This window comes from Malurus melanocephalus, unplaced genomic scaffold, assembly GCF_030028575.1.
Source record: "Malurus melanocephalus ecotype Western Australia unplaced genomic scaffold, MMel_1.1 scaffold_209, whole genome shotgun sequence".
NCBI classification, from domain to species: domain Eukaryota; kingdom Metazoa; phylum Chordata; class Aves; order Passeriformes; family Maluridae; genus Malurus; species Malurus melanocephalus.
Genome location: NW_026623441.1, coordinates 225,318 through 239,659, shown reverse-complemented (window position 1 = coordinate 239,659; position 14,342 = coordinate 225,318).

The following is a 14,342-nucleotide window of genomic DNA, read 5'->3' as shown; positions in this document are numbered from 1 at the left end:
TTTAAATTTCTGTCCCATTTATAAGTCTGGCAGTAGTAGCTGCAGACACAGTTAGCCAGCTACCATAATCCTGCTAGGTCTGCCCCTGGCATGCACAGGCACATTCCAGGTTTAATGCACAAAGACTGTTCTGTCACCAAAGTCTTCCAAAGTACATTTACAGAAGAGACTGAAGGCTCAGTTGTGGCCCAGGTACTAGATTTTAGCTAAGTTGCTCTGGTGTTGACAGCAATTTATGTCAGACTGCAGCTGAAAACTGGACCAGCAGCCCCCAGGGACCCAGGATTAACATTCACTCTGAGTGCTAGGCTGCACTGGTGTCTCCTTGCTGCCTCCAGCACCTGTACCATGGCTTGTGCTACCTTACTTCGAGCTGTGTCTGCCCACACCATAATGACTTTCTCACACGTCCACGTGGATCCAGCTCTGGCTTCTAAACCTGGCAAGGGCCCACGTAGAGAGGAGACGGCAGACTGATGCACATCTGCACCTCCAGCSCCCTTGGATCCCTGGAAGAGGAGATGCTTTGTGAGCATGGGTGTCCAGTGAAAGTTTTACACCTAGCAAGTAAACAGYCTGACAAAGTCTGAGGAGACAAAAGAACAGCTTGTGTAGCATTACCTTCAAAGCTGCCACCCCAAGAACTGGGGGGAAGAGATAGCACAGATGTGAAAAAATTTACTTGTTACTGGCAGATAAAAACAGATATCACCGGGAAAGAAGGATGGAGGGCATAGCTAATTGATGTCAAKCTGGTTAAACCAGGAATTAATGTAAAATGAGCAAAGAAGAAYCAGAGAGGGAAAACTGGAGAGAAAATAAATGTCATTAAGAGCAAGGAAGAAAGAGGTGATAGTAGGAAAAGACTGAATGGTATTAGATTACAAAAAATAGCACCTTAAATGTTAAAGAAAAGAGGAGAGAACATCCATACACTGAAATTTTATTACAATTACAGCAATACCGCATACATTGCAATCTCAGTGGTTAATGGGGACATGACTGCATTGCCTATGAAATTTGGAAAGGTGTAGTTTGAGAAGTTTTGTAAATCAATTGTATGTGCTTGCAGGAAATAAGTAGCCTTACTTCAGAAGTAGAAATAGCTGATTTTAAACACTGGTTTTATTCACTATGGGATGAAAGTATCCCTAATTTTATTACAATAATAGGATCACTCATACTAGTACTGCAATCAAAGTTGACACAATACCGCTGCATCCTATTCTGTACAGAGTTAGAAGTTKTCATTGGACTGAGKGGAGYCCTCTTTCTYTKCATCAYTTAGTGCAACAAAGGGGAAAACTGMCTATTTTTGTTTTTCTGGGATTCTGWATGATCCACATCYAATAGTTTAAGCAACTTCTGCTTCATGGTGCTGTAATCTCTGTTAGAGCAGTGTACAGGGATCACAAGAGAACATCATTGACTTGAATACATTTTATTTTGCTTATCTGCACCTACCAAATACTTTGGATCCTGTCCCCAACTGTGAAGTCTATGGTGGCATTGAGGGGTTTTTCAAAACCCCACCCAGGGCTGGTTGGGGACTTCAGAAAGGGAGCCAGTGGGGGATGGGTAGCTCATCCAAGTGCATTGTCCTTTCAGGAGCTTTTAGTTGATACAGGCAGGCAAGAAAAGAGACTGGTAGGCCCAGAAAAAAGTACTATAGAAATAGCTTTTGCTACTTTGCTGTTTTAAAGTAATGGCAGAAAATAATTGTGTTCATTGGCTTCACAAAGTTAGGGAGCTGTGGAAAGCATGTGGGAAAAGAGGAAAGGGTGAATCCAGGGAGAACCATCATGATGCGAAAGGAAGTGCAGGTGTTGGAGTGAAAAGAAAGAGTACCAATTCTCATGAGGAAAAGAGAAGTGAGTGGGCAGAGACAAGAGGATGAAAGAAGCAAAGGTCTCATAATTGTTTTTCTGTTACCTTGAAGATTTGAGGGCATGTGGAGTGATCCACAACTTCAGTGCCCTGATATGGTGACTTAGCAGTTGGACCAGAAACAGGATTCAGAGATGGTTCTGGAAAGTGAGCCTTGAGGCCAGGACCTGGAGATGTGCAGTGCTTGGGAACTACTTGCTCATCAGGTGGTTCTTTTGTGCCTGACAAATCTTGCACTTCTCCCCACAGGCTGCTATATTTCTTTCCAGTAGGACCTTCTCAGTGGAAAATGAARTTGAGTCATCAGTGCTTTGACTCTGCATTACAAAGGGGGAAAAATTCCTGGCAGTACTGACTCCCAGCTGGARCTCCTTGTGTTCGGCATTTGTGGCCTGTGCCCAGCCCACAAAGTACTAAAAGCCTCCTTTTCCTTTTCACAAAGGCTTGCCTGCTTACTTTTGAAGGGGTGGGTAAGACTGGTCAGACTTGCCAAGTTCTTGGCAAAGATTCCTCCTTTGAGAGGCAGAGATCCAGTTCCTGTTGGTACTGTCATGATGTGATTTTTACAGCACTCTGCACAGCCTGGTGTTTCARAGGCAGAGGCAGTGCCAGTGCCATGTTGCTCTCTCACTTCAATCTCCAACACTGCTAAGAAATTGTGCTACCCTGCAGTAGAAATGATGGAAGAAAGGATCCAGCTTGGTGCTACTGTTTATATCCATCCTAAAAGTTTGGGCCGGGGAGACTCAAGACTGGAACGGCACCATGASCAGGCACACAAATTTCATTCCCTCCTGTGCTTGGTGCAGGAACARCACAGGTGTGAAGAAATGGGGATGCTGACAGAGCTTTATGCAGCAGTGGTGGGCTATGTTTGGTAGCCTCAGGCACATGGACAGGGCTGTGGTGAACTGGAGCATGGCCTTTCTGCAGCATCTCTGGGCAAAGCCTGGTGATATGGGGTTCCAGGCAGGGGTGGAGGAACCTGTTAGCAGGCAGGAACAGCCAGGACTGTAGATACCTTGGGGGCTTGGACAGAGCAGCCAGAGATCCARGCCAAGCCCTGAATCTAAAAGAAATATTGTTTTGTTAAAAAGGAGTATGGCAGTGACAGTCTAGCACCTCCCTGCCACCTCCATCAAGCCAGCTCTTGGTGCAATGTGTTCCTCAAGCACACGGAAATAATTAACGAATGTTCCTTTTTACCTCAGCCAGCACTGGAGGTACCTAATTACGGACATTGTTTCTGTAAGAAACACCAAATAAATGTCCCTTTTCATTCCCAGAAGGGAGTAAAGAGCCAGGAATACAAAAAGCATCAGGCCCAGTGATGTGTTAGCTTATGCAATTGTCCCTTACAGCTTTGTGAACTGATGCTAGCTGGACTGGAGCCACTGGAGTTAAAGCACCTGAGAGAAGAAACAGGTTTGTAATGCAAGGAAAAGGAGAATTCTCTGTGCATGACTGGTTAGAAACACTTTTGCCCAACATGATTGTTTCAGTGTGTACTAGGAGTCATGAGACCTTTAAGGGAGATGTTGGCAGCTCTTTGAGAAGTCTAGTGATTGAAGTTCAGAAAACTATAAAACCATAATTTTGCTAGACCTGACAAGCAGGTTCACGTATTTCAGAGAARCTCATAAAGAGGAAAGCTCATAAAACTCCCTTTGGGGGTCTTCACATGCAGTGCTTCCAGCAGGATAGCAGTAAAATGAAAAGACACTGTACAGAATGAATGCTGTCAAAATTTAATTGATAGGTTTGAAAAATAACCAAAAACCATTGGTCCTGATGAGAATGAGAAACCACAATATAAAAATGTGACTGATTAAAAATCTTATTTGTTGGACTTGGTTTCYTTTTTTCCTGAAGATGGTATCAGAGAAGGAACTAAAAGTTTTGTGATAAGTCTGAAAGTCTACCTAAAGAAAGGGAAAACAGTAGCTACTGGATGGCCAGKTTTTTTCCAAAATGCTACAACTCATATGTACATGGACAAACCCATATACCTCCATCCATGGCCCTGATGTGTGCCAAGATTTATCTTTTATTRCAGACATTTTCTTTATGAGGAGTAAGTTTCAACAATGCAGAGTTTGTACCTGTGTTGAAATTGTTTAATCCACTTACTAATGTGAATGAGAACATCAAGGACTGCTGCTCTGGAAAGACATCAGAATATAGTACAGGAGTTCTTTCTTACACAARCTCTTTCTTTTCTTGGCCTTACACAAATAGAATCTAAAATACTCCCAAATCCTTACATAAATCWTGTCCAAAAGACTTCTAATCAGAAAAGAAAACAACAACCCTTTATTTCTCACACTGTAAAAAAGACCACCTTGGGAAAAAAACAATGCGCTCACAGAATGGTATGGTGTCTGTTAAGAGAGTCCCCATTAAACAAGTGTTAGCTATTCAAAGAATTAASTGAAATGGGGTGGTAAGTCAGCATCTGTTCCTTGTCACTGAACTCAGGGCTACAGCAGAAAGCATAGACAGAAGTGAGTTATAAATTTTTTTTAGCAGGAAAATGAAAAGAAATCACTTCACTGTGCACTAGTCWGTATTATTTTCTTAGAAGGTGGTCCAAAATACCTGTGGTTGCTTTTCCAAGTTGTCTCTCCACTAACAACACGTGAGTAGAAGAACAAAAGAGACACAAGATATGGACCAGAGAGGACTCTTTGCTTTTCTGGAACTGTGTTTTTTTTATAACAGCACGTGTATTTGGCTAGATGTACACTGCACACACTCTTTATATGCCTTTGCATTTTATTTGTGGAGAATTAATGCTGTTGCTGTAATGTGCACATTTTGAGCGAGTAAAAGCTGTCCCACATCCTTGTGTGCCTGGGATGAATTGTTCTGTGATTAGTTGTGACCAAACCCAGAAGAATTGTACACAAAATTACTCCTTTATTACCCCCATTACAATGCATTTACTGTTTGCTAGGTGCTGACAGAGTCAGAACGTGGCAGCCCTTCTTTTGGTTTGTCACAAAGGGTGCTGGCTCCAAACCACCAAACAGAGCATGATAGAGCTGTCAAAGAGGAAGATGGGTGCCAGTGATGGGGAAATGACAGAATTCACATTTCCTTGGGACTGGAAAGAGGCAACACTACAGTAAAAGTCAACAGGATTTCAGGAGGACAGATTTCAACTATTCAGAGAGTCATCAGGTAACATTTCCTGGAAGGCTGATCCAARGGGGAAAAATAGGGGAATTTAAAAAGAAATCATGTACCATGAAAGAAATTACATTAAAGGTGCAACTGCAAACTTTCCAGGTGCAGGCAATRGTCAGGAAGCAGACTAAGTGGCCAACTTGGCTATATCCCTTTGATCCCTAACATAGGAGGAAATTATTCAGGAAGTAGAAACTGTATCAGAGTACTGAAGTCTTATTTTCAACAGCACAGAAGAGCAACACCAGATAGGCCAGTGAGATGATAGTCCTAGCAACTATTGCTTGTGAAATCATTCTGTCAGTGTATTAATAACCGGAAAAAAAAAAAAAAAGAGTTAATTAACTACTCAATGGAAAAGTAATTATTAGCAAATGACATTGAAGGACAACTTATTAAATGTCTCTTTGCTGAAGTATGTCTGACAGTTAAAGATCCATAGCAAAGGAATGGATTCTGTGCAAGGGGGTGTTTTCTTTAACAGTCTAGAAGATGGAATAGAGAGATTTCTGTGACGCTGAATGGGAATGTATCTAATCAGTTAGATTAGAAATAAAAATTATTTCCAATGAAATAAAGAAATGGTTTGTGGGGGAAAATAATTTCTTAAACAGGGACTATTTCAAAATACTGCATTTGGGTAAGTGGGTTGTAGAACTCATCAGTTTAAAAAATACAGGATAAGGAACTGTGATGTATAAASAGGTATATAGCTTATAATGGAAACAACAAAAATATGCTCTTGCTGAAATGAGAAAACAGTGCAGATATGGGAGTAAAATCTGTAAGTAGATGAAGTAATACTGATGCATGGTTTAGTGTTTCAAGTAGGGCACTGTGTTTGTTGCAGGATGTTGAGAAGCTGGAGGAAAGCCTTGAAAATTATCAAAATTCTAAGCAAAGATAGGAAAAAAGTGGGATCTTTTAGCATAAAAGTGAGTTATATTGTTCAGGAAGGAAGGACCAGGACAGTCTCCAAATGCATGAAGAGCTGCTACAAAAAGTTAGGGAGTAATCTGTTTTCTGTGCTCCTTACGGATAGGGCAAGACACTATAGAATTTTAAGGTTAAGAATCTACAGCACTGAAATAGATTTGCATAGACAGCTTGCAGCAGCTCCACAATTTGGCTCTCTGATAACAGACTAGATGRATATCCATCAGGAATGATTGCAGCAGTTGCCCCTGCCCTGGATGAGTGACATTCTATTTGATGCTTCAAGGATGCCTCCAGCCTTACAGTATTTTGATAGGAGTGGGATCTTGACCTCCACAGGGTGAATGCCAAAGAATCCCAGTGAATTCCCACAAGTCCTCAAGTGCCAAGCAGACTCTTGTTAATGGCACTAGCTAATCCTACAGCAGCCAAAGGTTTATTGTGCTCTCCTGCTCTTAGTGGACTCTTTAGGGYTACAAATAGGTAGCAGAACTGCAATCACAGAGTGGGAGACGGAGTCCCAGGGATTACTCTTGTCTCACTCAGTTCATCACTTCCCTGTTGCTTGACACCACACTGTTTTTTCAGCCATAAATTTGACAGCCAAACAAACAYTTGTGACAAGCCCAGTTTGAGGGAGCAGCAGGGCTGAGGCTGCAAGGTGAAGGCTGTAGCCAGGCTGGCCAGGCAGCATCTCATTGACGAGSGGTGCAGTACTACAGCACCGAGAAACAGGGAGCAGAGCTGGCCTTGTGACAGGCACCAGGGTTAGTCAGGTCTGATTCACCAGGCAAGTGYATGGAGATGAGGCAAAGCCAAGGACAAGCCAGGATATCAAGTGTGCCAGCCAGCAGCAGTGTCCAGATCAGTGAGGCACATGGCCGGGCACAGGGACCACAGGTGAGTGCCTTGGCTTGCACAGATCTCCTAAGCCAAGGGGACAAGACCCTTACTTCCTCAGCTTTTTCTCACCTGTTTCTTTTCCCTGCAGGGTTCCAAAATTCTGCAAGAGCATCAGATCTGAACTGACCTCAAGGACCARCTGCCAAAAGACTGGGAAGGCCAGTGCCTTTACAATCCAGACAAAAATATTTGTCACAGCACCAAAAAAAGCAAATTCCCAGCACTCCCCAGAACGACAGATCCATATTGCATTTTAAAGGATAGCAAAGTGCCGATGAAAGAAAGACCACTGATAAGACACAGCTCAAGGGAAAAAAAAAACCCCAAATACATATTTTCAACCTCAGTGACTGGTTTTAACCAGCTCATACTCTCAAGGCTGTTGCCATAAGAAATGAGGGGATGTTGTTTAGTTTGGTTTGGTGGTTTGTTTTAYGTKTTGTTTTGTTTTGTTTTAAAGGGCAGATTAGCAGTGACATTTCTGATACCCTCATTTCTGGCTTCTCCAGGCTCAAGAGACCAGATCTGCTAATGACAACTCTCCTTCCAAAACATTTTCTGTGTTGTAGAATCCAGTTCTATACCCATAACCGCCGAGTGTAATTGAGGTTGTTACCACTTTTTATTGCTGCAGCCTCTTGCCCAGCAGCAAAGGACCACCAGACTCTCCAGCAGCAAAGGACCACCAAAGAATCCAGCCCAAAATGTTCAGTGTTTTATTTGTGTTTTACTACATGACTATTGAAACCAAAAAAAAAAAAAATCTTGTTTAACTGAGGAAAGATTTGTTTGGCAGGACTCAAGCCATTGTGCTAAGTGTTTGACTATAGCCTTGGTGACACAACTGGCCCATATATGCGAAGAAGTGACACCATCAGCTAAGTCCAACCTCTGACTTTACCAACAAATCTGACAATTTTGGAGACTATAATTACTTGATCATCTTTGTCAGATGCTTTCAGTGACTCATGGGTTATGGACTATGAGGTGGTGTCTCTGCTTTCTGGATCAAATTAGCCATTGATGTGGTTATGGTTAATATTAACCAGATAGTTAATAGAAGCATCTGCTTAATTCTGGTGGTTAATCTTTGAATATCACCTTGCTCATCCTCCAGCTTGTTCTCTTTTCCTCAAAGGATGTTTCTGAAGGGCTGTCTCTGGCAAAAGCAGTTGTACAGAAATCCCTATGATTTGAGTAAAATAGTATGCTTTTGCCGGCGTGCTTACTGAGTCAAAAAGATATTTCACCAGACTTCAAGGAAGTTCCTGTAAACAATTCATGATGAGCACTGTTTTGACATTGGGAAAGCAAGAATTGAGGAGCAGGAAGAAGGAAGAGATATACAGGAGAAAACTGACTAACCCAGATGAGGCTTCTTGTTACATGCAGGGACCTCATCCAAAATCATGAACAGGCTTTATTCTCCATGATGCAACTGAACTAACTAACATTTATTTAAATGCAAACATGTATCAGGTCAGATATTGGCATTCTGCAGAATTGAGCTGGGAATCCCAGGATAGAGCCTCTGAAGCAGCCTCAAGCTACTTGGGATAAATCTTGCYTTTTTCCATTCCCAACATCACCTCTGCTTTGAACACCTAGGGATGTTTCTGGTTGCCTCCTGGCAAAATGGCACTGGAAAGAAATTTGTTAAATTAGCACTTCTTGCTGCCAGAAAACTTTTTGACTGCAAGGTGGGAATGTGAGAAACCTCCCACTCTGCACATGGGGCACACATTCAGCTGCTATGCTTCACTGGAAAAAATCTGCTATAATTTCAAACAGAAACCACAGAGGTATGACAAAGCCTGTAGKAGACTCCTGGAACTTCTAACCAAGTTATTTCTGTGTTTCTAAGTGGCTGGACTTTTCCTGCTAACCTATAATATTTGTCTAGTAAAGTCCTTATGATGATATCCCAACCAAATGTCCCACTGACCAGGATGAGATGGCCAGCAATGCACAGTGCAACAGTTTAAAGGGTAGATTCTATACAGAAAAGACTATTTAGATTTTTTGGTGGTCTCCATTTATTCCAAACAGGATTTCACACCCACATTTTTACTGTGTTTTCCTTTCAGCAAATTTCTGGCAGGTGCAAACTTCASCCAGGGAAATGGAGACCTCATTTAAAAAACAGGAATCAAATTATTGGCTATAAATAGTGAGGTTATGTGTATCATCTTTTTCATTATAAGACAGCAAGATACCTTTCTTCAGGTTCATTCTGCAAGTGTCTCAGTCATCAACTCAGCTGGAAGAGTCAGGCTTGCTCTTTGGGTTCTGGTGGCTGTACCTGCTTAGGGGAAGAATTGCAGGCCTGGGCTCTCTATCACACCTGCAGCATCTACAGTGCTGCAGATTTATCACTTCCTGAGCTCCATGAGCTTTGAATCAGATTCATCAGAGAAGTAATCAATGAAAACTACAGTAACCAAAACACTGTTTGGCAGGCTGAATAAAAAGTAATAAGTAACCTCATTTCATCAACCCTAACTTCAGTGTAAGTCATTTAAACACTGAGCCTGTGAACCATAAGGTTGGAAGCAAACTACTCCAGTCAATGGAAAGACATTCACTGARCTAAATAGCTTTGTATCCAGCTTTTACTGGACAGAGCTATAAAATATTTCCTCCAGAAGTTCTGCAGGCTATTTTAGTCTATCCATGCTGTGGGGAAGGAAACTAGAAAACAATAGCTGGCCAGACCTGGAGAAAATACATAAATACGGGCAATTGAAATACAGCAAGGTAAAATCTCATTGGTACATAGCCAAAGTATGATCAGTATGCTTAACTGTAGCTTGAAGACTGCTCTCCAGTGGCTGTTCAGTTGTATTGATTCATAAATTCTGCATGGTTCTGCAGGAAGCATGGCATTTTTTCTTTAAAAAAAAAAAAATCTTGGGTGAAATACTGTTAAAACAGCAAATTAAAGCTGGAGATCTAAAAAGATTCTAAGTTTGAAGCATAAGACATCTCATTTCTGTTAAAAGGAGAGTCATTATTTTTACTCAGTTAAAAACAGCAGTCAATTACTCTGCCAAAAAGATGTTGTTTRTACTTTTAAATCTGGATATCAGCACATAATATATTCCTAGTTAAATTATTACGTAACATAATTTATTGTGTTAATAAAACACAAAGGATTCAAATCAGCTTGCACAATGTCTAAGTGTGAGTGATTCACTCTTTCAGTCTGTTGAGATTGAATCTTGTTTTAACACCGGCCACATCTTTTTTTTCAGCTAGAATAGAAGTGGTTTATATTACTGTGTTAACTATGTGAGCCTTTAAAACTGTGGTTTGGAAAACATTACACATCTGAGGTATTTGTGCAAATTAAGGGATTAATAACAAAGAGCTGTTTTCTTTGTTTTTCAATGGAGTCTTTGGAAGGGGTCTGCATGTATGTGGTGAAGCTGAACCAGGACTGGTGTGTCTGTGTGCATTCCTCTCCCTCCTCTTCCTCCCAGCCTTCTCYTCAGCAAGATATGGGTCATCTTGTGAGCCTTATGGGTGATTGGGTGGCAGGTTACATCCTCGCTCATCTGAGCACATCCTCCAAGCTAAAACCTACTTCTCAGGTGCTAAAAAAGAACATGTATGTACCAACATGTGCATTCAATTGTGTAAATTAAAATAGCAGCTTTCTGCCTCTTTATCTTTTAAATAAAGATTGATTGCCTTACTGGAGGCCAAAATACAAACTGTGCTTTAGCCAAATAAAAGTTATTGAGCTCAACAGGGCAACTAAGTAAAATTTAATGGCCTGTGACTTAGAGGTTACACCATGTGATCTAGTCCCTTTTGGTCTCCAAGTCCACAAATCTAAATGGAATTTAGGCCCTGGTTTGTTTTTTTTTTTTCTTTAATTAGAACATTGGTGAGACTGGAGGGGCCTATCCAGCTTCAGCCACACGTAGCTGTGTATGGATGGCTGTATTTTCGTTGGGTAAAAGACTGCCCTTCTGCATTGTGTTTGGCTTCATTTTTGAGGTGGCTGGATATCCAGTCCAAATACAATTTGGCTCAGAATTAATTTCCACTTCCTATCCTTCCTTTCTCTTAAACAAATATAACCCAGGATTCAGCTTGCAGAATTCCTGGCTTTGTGGGAAGGGTTGCAAGGCCGTTCAATAACCAAAGAGCACAGTACATAAGGAGCATGCAAGATGTATCCAGAAATTCTTTAGTATAATAATCTGACTCAATACCTCCAGTCAAGAAAGTTAATAATTATTTCCAAGTAACTTTTGCCAGACAGCTGTGCAATTGCTTAATCGCTCATGTGCTGACTCAGGAGTGAGACCTGAGAGGTATTACAGAGAAGATCCCTACAGAGAATATGAAAATAGATCAAAGCAGATATTGAAATACACACTGTCATTGTTCCAAAGGCATCTCCCAGGTCAAGCTGACAGAGCAGAAACCCTGGCAATAATGAACCTGGATTTTTGAGTAGCCATCAGAACTCAGCTTCTTACCTGGGTCTAGTCAGCTCGAGAAATCTTATTACCAATTACTTTGCTCAAAAACAGAGAAGGACTTACTGTGTGATAATCATTAGGCATCTAACTTGACCATAAGGCAGAATTTGCCTGATAAAAAGCCTTCTCAGAACTTAATGGGTTACTTTGTTTATGGAGCTGTTCATTCATGACAGTTCCATCTACTTAGCAACAAGCAATTGAAGAAAATATTTGAAGACTTGTTATCCACCACTTGTGCCAAKACATGGTCTCTGCAGAATACTCTACTTTGMAAACTTCTGTATTAAAACTATGACCACAGCATATTGAGGATGACATAAGCAACACCTAATGCTTCCTTCAACTGTGGACCTCATTTTAAATGAAGGCCAAGTCATGTTTTAAAGATTTCCCCTAGAATTATCAGGGCTCCCTTCAGGATGGAGCCTTGTGATTCAGAGTAKCTTGCATTTTCTCCTTGCCTTTTTTCAGGTGGAAATAGAGAGTAAYTGGAAAACATCCAAGATCTGCCAGACAGATAAGGCAAGCTGTAATTTTTAGTGTTAAGGGCTTGCTAAAACTTTCAGTGTTCTGAGTAATACTATGAAGTCATAGAGGAAAAGAACTGGAAGCCGTAGGTAGCTAGGGTTTGGGAAKCTTAGACATTTCCACTAGTTGCAAAAATTAGTAGACTGGATGTGTTCACATCCTGACTATAGCATACCAACTGGTGAATTAGATGGGTGTAAACTGGGTGCAAGAGAGTTCAGTATCTTCTTTATTGCTAACATTGAGTAGCAGCAARTATGAAATATCCTTCCATTCACTGATTTTCATTTCCACACTATCTKTCTTCTTGCACTGATACCTCCTTTTATGGCAGAAACTGGCACATCCCCCTTCCTGCACTCTTCTTCCTATGTCATGAATGAGGCACCTGCTTTGTCTGCCCACCAAGCTGGATAGCTACATTTGCAGTTCCCCTTTGAAGTGACTACAACCCCTATTCTTTGTGAGAAAATYTGTCTTAACTCTGCTGCTTTTATTGTTCATCAAATCCATCTTTCTCRCCAAGGGCAGGTACAACATTCCTGCCATGACTGCTTTGCCTGTTTATAGATAAAGGATTTGCATCCCATTCTGTGCTTTGCTCTCCAGTGCTACTCTGTCTCTGTCAGAAGAGAARGGTTTTCTAACGTCCAAGCTGAATGCCCATGCTGCTGTTTAAGCTCAATATTTCCCCTTATAATTCCCTYTCATAGACAGAGGGAAGAGATTATTCCCTTCTTTGTTGCAGCAATCTCATGTACTCATGTACTAACACTCAAAAGGAAACTTACTCCAGGCTTTCTTAGCTTTGRAGTAAAAGATTGCTCTTTGTATATTACAAWTTGWAMCTGYATTTCTGCAGCCCAGCACYATGTTCTCCTGCTTTGCAACRGCAYGAAATGTTGATTTTTCAYTTGATTTTTCATTCACAGATGCTCTTGATCCCTTTTCTAAAGAAATGGCACATCAGTTGCACTTTATCCTATAGGTATGTGTCTGATGGATCCTGCATAATACCCCATCTTTCATTTAACTCACTGAATATCATTTTTTCCAGACCATTGTTGGGATTTGTTGGAATTGTTTAGCCTGCCCCAAGAGCATTCATCCTCTGCCCCAGCTATCAGCCTTATTTCACTTGAACACATACTTTTTAGTATTGAAAATTGCATAGAAACCTCTTGAATAGCTCTGGTTCTGGGACAGATCCCTGTCAAAACCCACCCAGTATGTCTTTCTAATTTTGACAGTCAGCCACTGAAAACCACTCTCCAAGTGCAGTTTTCTAATAGTAAATTTTCTGTGCCATGGTGCTTACCTTTGCAGATAATTTTGACAGATATTTGAGAGAACTGTAATTGAAGTTTTACTCCAGAAGCAAAAATCGTACTTATTTTCAAGAAACTGCTAACTATACCCAGTCTTCAAAGCCAACTGATAATATTTTGAATATTTAAATGAATCGCAGTTTAACTTCAGTAGTTATTTGGCAAAGCTCTTGAGAAGCCTCTGAGGATCATTGAGGTTTGTGGGTTACTGGTCTCCAAGAAATGACAAATCTGTAATTTACAATATGGATAAATAACATGTGACTAACGATTTCATTTTTAAGAGTGCTCAGAGGATAAGCTAGGGAATTGATTTTCAAGAGTACAACTGAGACTGGAAAAAAAAAAAAGCCAAAATAAAATATCTATATTCTGTTAAAAATCAAACTCAGTGTGGTTAAGCATTAATAGACTTTTACTCATAACTTTTGGAAGAAATATGTACCAGTTTCTATATATGTTACAAAATAACTCTTGATATGTGTGGAGAAACATATTTTATTCTTAATTTAAAAACCACATGTTGTTGTGCCTAGCCCTTTCCATTCACTCTTGAATATTACTGAGACAATATATTCTGTTTGAAACAGAATTTTATTACAGAAAAATGTGTCAAACTTAAAACCTTCATAAATAGATTTATTTCCCCTTCACAATATGCGTTGCCTATTAAGAAAGGTTTTCCTTATAAATATCAGCCCTTACAGTCTTTATCTACAGTTTTAAAATGTTGGTGTAGCAAAGTGAAATAATACTGAAGGTGCAAGCATGAAAAATGGGATTAGTATTTTTTTTAGGAGTCAAAGCAAGCTGCAATGGAAAGTACATTGGAAAATAACCCAGATGATCCAGCTGGATTGAATAGGTTATCTTCATCTGAAGACTCCACTTCTGTGAAACTGGAACATACTGAGATGCTCGGGTGGCCAATGAAGCATAAAGCCTTACCCCAGACAGAGGGATTTTGTATAAGCATCTTCGAAATGGTGTAAATTAATTAGGAGCATATGTTCGATGTGTTTCAGTAAAATAGCTCCTTGTGAGGCCAGCAGCTGTGAAGTTAGTGGTCTTA